This window comes from Onychomys torridus, chromosome 8 (genome assembly GCF_903995425.1).
Source record: "Onychomys torridus chromosome 8, mOncTor1.1, whole genome shotgun sequence".
NCBI lineage: Eukaryota > Metazoa > Chordata > Mammalia > Rodentia > Cricetidae > Onychomys > Onychomys torridus.
In genome coordinates this window covers 85,759,664-85,770,463 of record NC_050450.1, presented here as the reverse complement: position 1 = coordinate 85,770,463, position 10,800 = coordinate 85,759,664, and the positions used below count along the sequence as shown (strand labels likewise).

At 47.7% G+C, this 10,800-nt stretch overlaps 1 pseudogene; it reads left to right on the top strand.

Annotated features, from left to right (window-relative positions):
- Positions 1-4,382: 4,382 nt before the first annotated feature.
- LOC118588441 lies at positions 4,383-4,966 on the top strand (annotated as a pseudogene).
- The last annotated feature ends 5,834 nt before the right edge of the window (positions 4,967-10,800 follow it).

The window sequence follows — 10,800 nt, the reverse complement described above, 5'->3', positions numbered from 1 at the left end:
CCTGGCCACTGCTGTGTCCCTGAACTCTCTGGGTTCCTGTGGGTGACAGGGAGGGCCATCAACATCTAGCTTCCTCGCTAGCATGTTGGGGAGCAGAGACAGTGCCAGCCACACAGAGAACTAAAGACAGCCCCTCTGTTTCCAGCAATCTGTGTAAGACACAGGGTCTGGAGGGGAAGGACTGAGAGGGGGGAGGGTGTGACCCAGGGGCACATGGAACAATCCCGAGATGGAAGGGAGTGGGGAGCAGACAGACACTGGCCTTTCATTCTGACCCTTCTGAGACATGAAATGCCTGATTGTGCCTGGGTGCAGAGGGTGCGGTGTTTGGGGAAAGCCTGTTCCATCCCCCAGCCCTTGGGGAACAAGATCTCCATACATCCCACTGCTCCTGGCAAGGCTCTGACAGAAAAGAGTTCTCAGGCAGTGGGGTGAGGCACAGCCCCCCAGTCTGGCTCTACCCCTTGCTGAGCTGCAGGAGATTTATCTGGGTAGGATTCTGGGACTGGGCTCTGATGGGAGGGATACCCTCTTATCCTATCCCAGACAGCTCTTCCCCCAGGTGCTAAGTTGGAAAGTTCTTCCTGGTATCAAACCTCAGTTCTTTTTTGAGACAGGGTTTCTGTGTTTTGGAACTCACTCTGTAGATCAGGCTGGCCTCGAACTCACAGAGATCCACCTGGCTCTGCCTCCCGAGTGCTGGGATTAAAGGTGTGCGCCACCACCGCCACCACTGCCCTGCTAATCCTCAGTTCTTTCCACAGTTGATGGAGTACGATGACTCTGTTCTGCTTGGGAGACAGTTAGTAAAGGACCCTCACTTCCATCCTGGGCATCATGTTCTGACAGGGATGCCTGCAGATTTGCTCTTCCCATCCTGTCTGTTTTCTATGCATATACACAGAGCCCTTGGCTTTTCGGTACAGTGTTCTTTCACATGCACATTCTGTTCCTACCAGTGGCAGGAGCTGGGCAGGAGGCTGAGAGAGCCCCCAAACAGCCACTCCAGAGACACCAAACCATGCCCTCCAGAGCAGACATGTTAAGACAGGGACTCTTGCCAGGCATGGTGCCGCATATCTTTAATCCTGGTGCTCGGGAGGCAGAGGCAGGTGGATCTCTGTGAGTTTGAGGCCAGCCTGGTCTACAGAGTGAGTCCCATAATACCCAGGGCTACACAGAGAAACCCTGTTTAGAAAAACAAAACAAACAAACAAAGGCAGAACAGAAAGGGAACCTTTTGCTTCTCATTCCCCATCTGGCTGAATGGCTGGCGACTGCTCTTTGGGACTTATGTCCACTTGGGACTTTTTTTTTCTTCCTTTTTTCTGAGACAGGGTTTCTCTCTGTGTAGCTTTGTACCTTTCCTGGAACTAGCTTTGTAGACCAGGCTGGCCTCAAACTCACAGAGATCTGCCTGGCTCTGCCTCCCGAGTACTGGGATTAAAGGCATGTGCCACCACCCTCACTTGGGACTTTTTATCCAAAGGATATGATACAGAAGCTCAGAGAAACAAAACCTAGAAGGGCCGAGCTGCGGGCTGGCTCTACCCCTGCCAGCACCTCCCATCATCCCTGGAAGATTTCAGGGGTCCCTCAGGACTCCAGGGCCTGGCATGGTAGCAATGGAAAGCAATGGTTGGCAAAACTGACTTTTTCAACTCTTGGTAACTAACTATGGAGGTAGGTATGGAGCCCACAGACCCACGGAAGCCAATTGGAAGACAGACAGAGGGACAAAGGAAAGCACTGAAGGACAGCCTTGCAAACCAAAGGTCTCTGGAGACATTTTTAGGGGTTACTTTGCTCTTCAAGAACCTGCATGGCTGGATGAATCCCAGCAGGTGCTCGGAGTGTGAACCAGCAGTCAAGGCAAGATCGGTTCTGTGGAAAGAAATTAAAAGAGGAAAAAAAATTTTTTTTGGAGGCAGGGATTCATGAAACCCAGGATGACCTTCATCTCACTGTGTAGTCTGGGGTGACCTTGAACTTGCCTCCAGCTCCAAAGTACTAGGATTTTAGACATGTGCTACCACTCCTGATTTATGTGGAATTTGGGATTGAACCCAGAGCTTTGTGCATGCTGGGTATGTATTCTACTAACTGGGCTGTATCCCAAACCAAGATTAGCTGACTCTTTCTTTCTTTCCTTCCTTTCTTTCTTTTCTTCCTTCCTTTTTTCTTTTTTGAGACAGGGTTTCTCTGTGTAGCCCTGACTGTCCTAGAACTCACTCTGTAGACCAAGCTGGCCTGGAACTCACAGAGAAGCTGGAACACACAGAGATTCTCATGTACCACCACCGCTGCTGCCACCCAGCTTCTTTCTTAAATTTAGACAGTCTTTTCTGTGTAACCCTGGCATGGTTGCAATTTATTATGTAGGTCAAGATGGCCTCAGGGATGAAGTAATCCTCCTGCCTCTCCCTCCTCGGTTTTGGGATTACAGGTGTGTAATACCACTGTCTATCAAGAAGAGAAATTTGAAAGCCTGCTACAATATTTAAAAATAAACATATAGAACACTAAGTCCTTAGCTCAAGGAGTATGCTGACTGGTCTTAGGTATCTGAGTGTCCTTCTAAAAATTGTTTTTAATTAATTAATTTTTGTGTTTTTGTTTGTCTGTTATTGTTGTTGTTTGTTTTTTTTTTTTGTTTGTTTTTGTTTGTTTATTCGGAGCTGAGGACCACACCCAGGGCCTTGCACTTGCTGGGCAAGTGCTCTACCACTGAGCTAAATCCCCAACCCCTTGTTTGTTTTTAATACAAGGTCTGGTGTAACCAGATGGGTTCACACTTTCTATGTGGCTCCTCCTGCCCTCACCTCCAAGGGCTTACAGGACACACCACCATGTTTGGCTTGAGTGGTGGTTTTCAACCTGGGTATTTTTTTTTTTTTTTGTCGAGCTGAGGATCGAACCCAGGGCCTTGCGCTTGCCTATCACTGAGCTAAATCCCCAATCCCAAAAGCGTTTTTTTTTTGTTGTTGTTGTTTTGCTTTGTTTTTTTCAAGACGGGGTTTCTGTGTGTAGCTTTGCACCTTTCCTGGATCTCACTCTGTAGCCCAGGCTGGCCTCAAACTCACAGAGATCCGCCTGGCTCTGCCTCCCAAGTGCTGGGATTAAAGGAGTGTGCCACCGCCCCCCCCCGGCCAACCTGGGTACTTTTTCTGCCTATTCCATACTAGACAATGTCCGGGGACATGTTTATTTGTTCCAGGTCAAGGGTTGCGTCTATCACTCATCTGGTGAGCCAAACCCAGGATGTTGCTAAATAAAGATGGAAAATGTCCAGCGCTCTGAGGTTGGGAAAGTCTGCCTTAGCTTCGAGAAGATGTGAGAGTCTTCATCGTTTATGCCACCAACCCCCTGCCCCAAAGGAATGCACCTAGACCTTACTTACAACAGTGAGTGCCTCCTTGTCTTCGGCATTGGCCTCAGCCCTCACACCCAGTAGGCGCTTTACAAGCATTTGTTAGCTGAATGTGAGAATAAATGACTCAGGGGGCGGGGCTTCCCTTTCTCCGCAGAGCCCTGCTGTCCATGGCGTCTGTCAGGGGTTCCTGACCCTGGCAACTCTGGGAGAAAGCTGGGGAGAGCTCACCCAAAAGTCCTTGAGCTGTTGACTCAGAAATAACAGATGCTCATTCCCAACTCAATTTGCATCTCATTTGCATATCGCTTTGCCTAAAATTTGCATGCTGCTCCTTTAAAGGCAAAAGGCATGGATCTCCCGGCCTCTCTCTGTCTTGTCTTTCCTCTCTTCCTTAGGGATACCACCTGGCTCCACCCCTATTTCTGCTCACCTGGGAATCACCCACTTGGTGAATTCTCCGTAAATTTTTGTACAGCAGAACCGACTAGTGGGCCTTTTAAATTCTACCTACCCTTCCTTTATTGTCAAAAGCCTGGCCTTTGGTGTTTCTACCCCTCACACTGTGGTATTGTGAGTTTCTTCATCTCTGAAATGGAGATTGTGGGTTTTGACCACCCAGAATTACTCCGAGGCTTGATCAAAAGACTGTTGTTCTTCTGGTTTGTGGAGATCCAGTCTTGCTGTATCCTCTAGTTGAGGTCTCTCTTCTTCCTCAGCCTTCGAGTGCTGCAATTACCACTGCCTGGCTTGAATTACCTCCTTAACCCCATCCATCACCAACCATATCTACTTCCTACTCTCCCTCATCTCTGGTGGCAGTGGTGTCCCAACTCAAACAACAAAAAAAAAAGTTTAGCCAGGTGTGGTGGCTGAGGCCTTTAATCCCAGAGTTGGGAGGCAGAGGCCAACCTGGTCTACAGAATGAGTTCCAGGACAGCCACAGCTACACAGAGAAACCCTGTTTCAAAAACAAACAGGAAAGGTAAAGCCACACTTACCCGGCTGTAATATGGATACCGCCTGCGAAAGTGTAGAGCAAGTTTCTGGCGAAGTGGTGTCAGTGGCCCATGCTCTTTCTCTCCCAGCCAAGTCATATGGCAACGACACTGATATTGAGATGGCTTGGGCCATTTGAGCAATGCAACATGCCGAAGTCAAATTGATTTCATCAGCTGACCCACAGTTCCTGAAACTCACCCAAGTAGATGACCGAATCCACTCTAAGTTCCATGAAAATTTTGAGCAGCTCAGGGTAGATGTACTGGACCCAGAAGAACTCAAATCAGAATAGCTAAAGAGAAGTGGAGGCCATTCTGCTTAAAGTTTGAAGGGATCGTGGAAGAGTACAGCTATGGTACTTTGCTGTGACTGGATTGTTCCCAGGGTTACACTGAGGAGAACACCATCTTCGCACCCAGGATTCAATTTTTTGCAGTTGAAATTGCTCAGGACCAGGAAGGCTATAACAAAGCAGTTTCCATCAGTCTTCAGGACAAAGAAGGAGAGAAAGGAGCTGCCAATGAAGAAGAGGAAGCTGAGAAAGGAGCTGCTAGTGGAGGAGACAAAGAGGAAGGAGTCAACGGAGAAAAGTAAAAACTAGCCAGGGAGGAGAGAAGGAAACATGTGACTCAGCTGAGCCCACGAGAATCAGGTGCTACTTGCCCTGACCCTTGGATTGCCCTGTGCAAATGGAGGACTGAGACGGACTTCTCTCTAGCTAGGGAGAGAAGTTGCTCGGGTGTAATAGATTAACACAATTAGCAGAGTCCTTAGTTAACTGCTGCTTCGTACCCTGTTTCTTCGCTCCAACTGTTGCTGAAGTAAGACATTTTGTAAACAAATTCCTTTTGGTTTGTATTATGACTGGTTTTGGAGAGTATTTACATTTATGTGAAACTTCAAAAAAATTCAGGTATATGATCTCATCACCATGTCTCATATAATACTGTCTATTTGTTCTCACTGTTTTCAGTAATGACATTCTCTTAATGTATTAGCCTGTACCCGGTATTGGCATTAGAAGGCCATATGCAGGAACTGTAATTCCAAGGAAGGATGAAATAAGAGAATTACATGACTTTGAGGCCAGCCTGAGTTATAGAGTGAGACTGTGTCTCAAAAACAAATTGTTTAAAAAAGAAAAACAAACAAAAACACACAAAAAGGTTTAAATTTTTATTTTTATTATTTTAACTATGTGTAGGTGTGTGTATCCGCATTTGGGTATGTGCACATGAATGCAGGTGCCCTTGGAGGCCAGAGGTGTCCGATCTCCTGAAGATGGAGTTAGAGATACTCCTGCACTACCATGTGGGTGCTGGCAATGGAACTCTGGTCCTCTGGAAGAGCAGCAAGTGTTCCTGACTATTGGGCCATATCTCTGGGCACCCTCAGTTGTGGATTCTTTTCTGCTGCTTTTGTCTCTAGGCAATTATTATCTACAAAGTGGCAAATGGCCTTGGACGCTGCTGTGGCTCAGAAGTAAGGGTTCTACTTAGTGATGAACTAACTGCATCTGCCTTTATCCTGCCTCCTTTTACAAGCTCACTAGGATGATGCTCTGTCAGGAAAAAGGAGGGTACCAGCTCATGTATCAGAATTGCTAATTCTGGGGAGAAAGATTTTCAGCATTGTCCTGGGTGCTTGGACAGGATACAGGAAGAGTCATCCATTCAGTGACTAGGATGGTGTCAGGGGATAAAGAGGAGGAAAGGGGTCAGGCATAGGCACGTGCTTGTAATTCCAGTGCTTAAAAGACTAAGGCTGCAGGATGAGGGGTTTGAGCCAACCTAGGTGTCTCAAAAACAAAACAAAACAAACAAAGAACCCGGTTAAACAAAAACAACTCTGTGAGTTGGAGGCCACCCTGGTCTACATAGTGAGACCCAGTCTTTTGTTTTGTTATCTTGAGATGGGGTTTCTCTGTGTAGTCCTTGCTGTCCTAGAACTCACTCTGTTGACTAGGCTGGCCTCGAACTCAGAGATCCACCTGCCCCTGCCTCCCAAGTTTTGCCTGTGCACCTGGAGAACCCTCATCTTAAAAATAACAAAAACAAAAAAGCAGGGGCAGGTTTGGGGGTGTAGTTCAGCTGGTAGAGCATGCACAAAACCCTGGGTTTGACCCCCAGCACAACATAAAGCAGGCATGGTGGGGGCACCCAGCGCTAGGAGGTGGAAGCAGGCAGAACAGGATTGCAAAGCCGTCCTGGGTTATACATTGAGTTCCAGACCAGCCTGGGCTAGACAAGACCCTGTCTGAAAACAAAACACTGAAAAGGAGGAGGAAAGGGATTTGGGGGTGCCCAGTGAGGCAGAGGCGTGGCACCTGATGGACAGAGGTTGACTCTCCCTTTCCATTGCTGCCTTGACAGAAAGCTGAAGACTGGAGCTGTAACTCAGGAGCAGGAGTGCTGGCCGAGCATGTTCAAGGACGTGGGTTCAATCCTCAGTATCCAAGGGGGGAAAAAAAGAACTATTTTGCTGGTGCACCTTTAATCCCAGCTCTCAGGAGGCAGAGGCAGGCGGATCTCTGAGTTGGAGGCCAGCCTGGTCTACAGGGCCAGTTCCAGGATAGCCAAGGTTACATAGGAAAACCTTGTCTTGAAAGAAAAAAAAAAAAAAGACTGAAGTTTTCTTATCTGGAGGAACTGAAAGGCTTCCAAGAAGCAATTTCAAATCCTAACACTCGGAAGGTTTTCAGTGAAACCACTGCTGGCTGAACGCCCGGTCACGAAAGAGCCAGCTCCGCTGCTGTGACACCCATGTCAGTCTCTCTACAGAATGCACTTAAAATCTGCTTTCTAATGCTTTCCCCTTAAGTTCAACCAAGGACCACCGACCAAAACTCCTTTGTTAGTACCTGTCCTCAGGTTAAGATGTGTCTCTCAACGAAGCCTCTTGTCTGTCTTACCTTCCTGTTATATGGGCTATGGTGTTAAGATATGATGGGAGGAATTTCTGCTGCCATATTGTAGTCATGGAATGAAAAGTTCTCAAAATGCTAAAGATGGTGTATAAATGGAGGTGGAGCTTTTCTGCCCAGACCGCCTGGTCTCAAATAAACACACAACAGCTTAAAAAATAAAATAAAATAAAATAAAAGATGTGTCCCTCAAGGGCCCGGGGCGGAAGGCTCTGTCCTTGGTCTCATCTGATACTATGGGGAAGTGGGAGGACATTTGGGAGGCAGAACCTAGTGAAAGAAGTTAGCTCACTGGGCCTGTGGCCTTGATCAGGTGGAGGTGGTGGTAATAGGCATCTTAGCCCTCCTCCCCTCTTTGCTTTCCAAGCGCCTCCTCTGCTGCATTCTCCCGTGCTGTGACATGACCAGTCGAAGGCAACAGAGGCTGGGGACTGAAGCAGAATCCAACCTTTCCTTTACTGAGTTGATTTGTCCCAGGTGTTTGTTATAGCAAAGAAAGCTAACTAACACATCTTGGGGTCAGGGGACAGCTCCACACAGAATTAGAAGTACCAGAAATGAGGTGGGCTGTGGTGGTGCATGACTTTAATCCCAGCACTCGAGAGGCAGAGGCAGGCAGATCTCTGTGAGTTTGAGGCCAGCCTGGTCTACAGAGAGAGTTCCAGGACAGCCAGGGCTTTGTGTAGAGAGATCCTATTTCTAAAAACAAAACAAAACAAAACCCCAAAACAACATTAAACAAAAAGGAAGGAAAGAAATTCAAGGACATTTTTGGCTACATGGTGTGTTCCTGTAGAGGGCTCCAAAACAGCTTGACCACACAGCAGCCATGAGAGACTTAGGGGCCTAGACACAGCTTCTGTGACAGGCTTACTGGCAGGCAACACCAGGATCCAGGAAAAGCCTTAAGCTGATACTACCTAGAGATGAGGAAATACCTAACATCCCAAACATTCCACATTAGATAAGGTGGCCAGATGTACCTGAGTTTAGCACACACCTATTTTTGTCTTACAAATTACTCCTAGACAATTGTCAGCCAATCAGGGTCCTGAACCCTGGTAATCCCCTCACCCCAACCTCTGCTATGGTAAAAACTCTACCTGAGCTCAGGGCTCTCTGCTCTCACCGCTGTGTTGGACAGAGAGATCAAGCTCAGAGCTTGAAGATAATAAAGGCTCTTTGCTTTTACATTTGGGATTCGGTCTCCATAGTCATCTTTTGGGGGTCCCTGAAATCTGGGTATAACATTCCATGGCATACTTGAGACCTTATCTCAAAATGTGCACACACAGGAATAAAGAAAAAAAAAAGGCTAAGTGAACAGTATCTCTAAAACTTTTTATATCCAAACTAAAACCCAGAGAACTGAATGAGGTTAAAAGAATCAAAATGGACCCGGGCAGTGGTGGGCACGCCTTTAATCCCAGCACTGGGGAGGCAGAGGCGGGTGGGTCTCTGAGTTCCAGGCCAGCCTGGTCTAGGTGAGATTCCTAATCGTGTGAGTGTTCACAGAGTGTCCACCACACTAGCATGCAGTGGTGCTCTCCAGCAATGCTCCACAGCAATGCTCCACAGCAATGCTCCACAGCAATGCTCCACAGCAATGCTCTCCACAGCAATGCTCTCCAGCAATGCTCTCCAGCAATGCTCTCCAGCAATGCTCTCTCCAGCAATGCTCTCCAGAGCAATGCTCTCTCCAGCGATGCTCTCTCCAGCGATGCTCTCTCCAGCAATGCTCCACAGCAATGCTCCACAGCAATGCTCCACAGCAATGCTCCACAGCAATGCTCTCTCCAGCAATGCTCTCCAGCAATGCTCTCCAGCAATGCTCTCTCCAGCGATGCTCTACAGTGATGCTCTCTACAGTGATGCTCTCTACAGCGATGCTCTACAGCAATGCTCTCTACAGTGATGCTCTCTACAGCGATGCTCTACAGCAATGCTCTACAGCAATGCTCTCTACAGCGATGCTCTCTACAGGATGCTCTACAGTGATGCTCTCTACAGCAATGCTCTCTACAGCGATGCTCTCTACAGCGATGCTCTACAGCAATGCTCTACAGCAATGCTCTACAGCAATGCTCTACAGCAATGCTCTCTACAGCGATGCTCTCTACAGCGATGCTCTCTACAGGATGCTCTACAGAGATGCTCTCTACAGCAATGCTCTACAGAGATGCTCTACAGCGATGCTCTACAGCGATGCTCTACAGCAATGCTCTACAGCGATGCTCTACAGCAATGCTCTCTACAGGATGCTCTACAGCAATGCTCTACAGCAATGCTCTCTACAGCGATGCTCTCTACAGCGATGCTCTACAGCAATGCTCTACAGCAATGCTCTACAGCAATGCTCTCTCCAGCGATGCTCTCTCCAGTGATGCTCTCTCCAGCGATGCTCTCTCCAGTGATGTTCTCTACAGCGATGCTCTCTACAGCGATGCTCTACAGCGATGCTCTCTACAGTGATGCTCTCTACAGCGATGCTCTCTACAGCAATGCTCTACAGCGATGCTCTACAGAGATGCTCTACAGTGATGCTCTCTACAGTGATGCTCTCTACAGTGATGCTCTCTACAGCGATGCTCTACAGCAATGCTCTACAGCAATGCTCTACAGCAATGCTCTCTACAGCGATGCTCTCTACAGGATGCTCTACAGCAATGCTCTCTACAGCAATGCTCTACAGAGATGCTCTACAGCGATGCTCTCTACAGCGATGCTCTACAGCGATGCTCTACAGCGATGCTCTACAGCGATGCTCTACAGCGATGCTCTCTACAGCGATGCTCTACAGCGATGCTCTCTACAGCGATGCTCTACAGTGATGCTCTCTACAGCGATGCTCTCTACAGTGATGCTCTCTACAGCAATGCTCTACAGCAATGCTCTGCAACAATACTCTCTGCTCTGCCGTGTAGCTCCAAGAAGAGGGGGCTCAGGAGGAACCAGGCCTCTGGGCATTCTCCTATAATCCCAGCACTTGGCAGTAGGCACAGAAGTAGAAGGCTATCCTCAGCTACCAAGTGAGTTGGAGGCCAGCCTGGGTTACCTGAGACCCTGATTCAAAACAAACCCACAAACAAAGGAGCAGTCAAGATGTAGATGGATTTCCAGTGTTATACAGGGTGTTCCTGAGAGGTGAACACAGGAGAAGAGTGAGGACATGCCACAGAGAGAGGAAAGCTTTTAACCCCTAAAATGAACAGGCAACATAGCTTCTATCCAAGATGAGTAACAAGAGGTGGGTTTATTTATTTATTTGTAGCAGAAATCTTAAAAGGTCTTATTAATAAAATCAAACCTGGAGTCAGGTATTGGGGTGAATGCTGAAAGATCAAAGAAGCAGATTAAGCCACAGCTTCCTCACCTCGCCAGTTCCTCAGCTGGTCTTCTTTCCTCAGACTGGAAGCTTCTGAGTCCAAATGAATTTCAGCTGAACTGTGTTGTTCAAAGTCTAAAAGTTTAACCAGCCAAATGTCTCTAGTTTCTGGTCCTCATG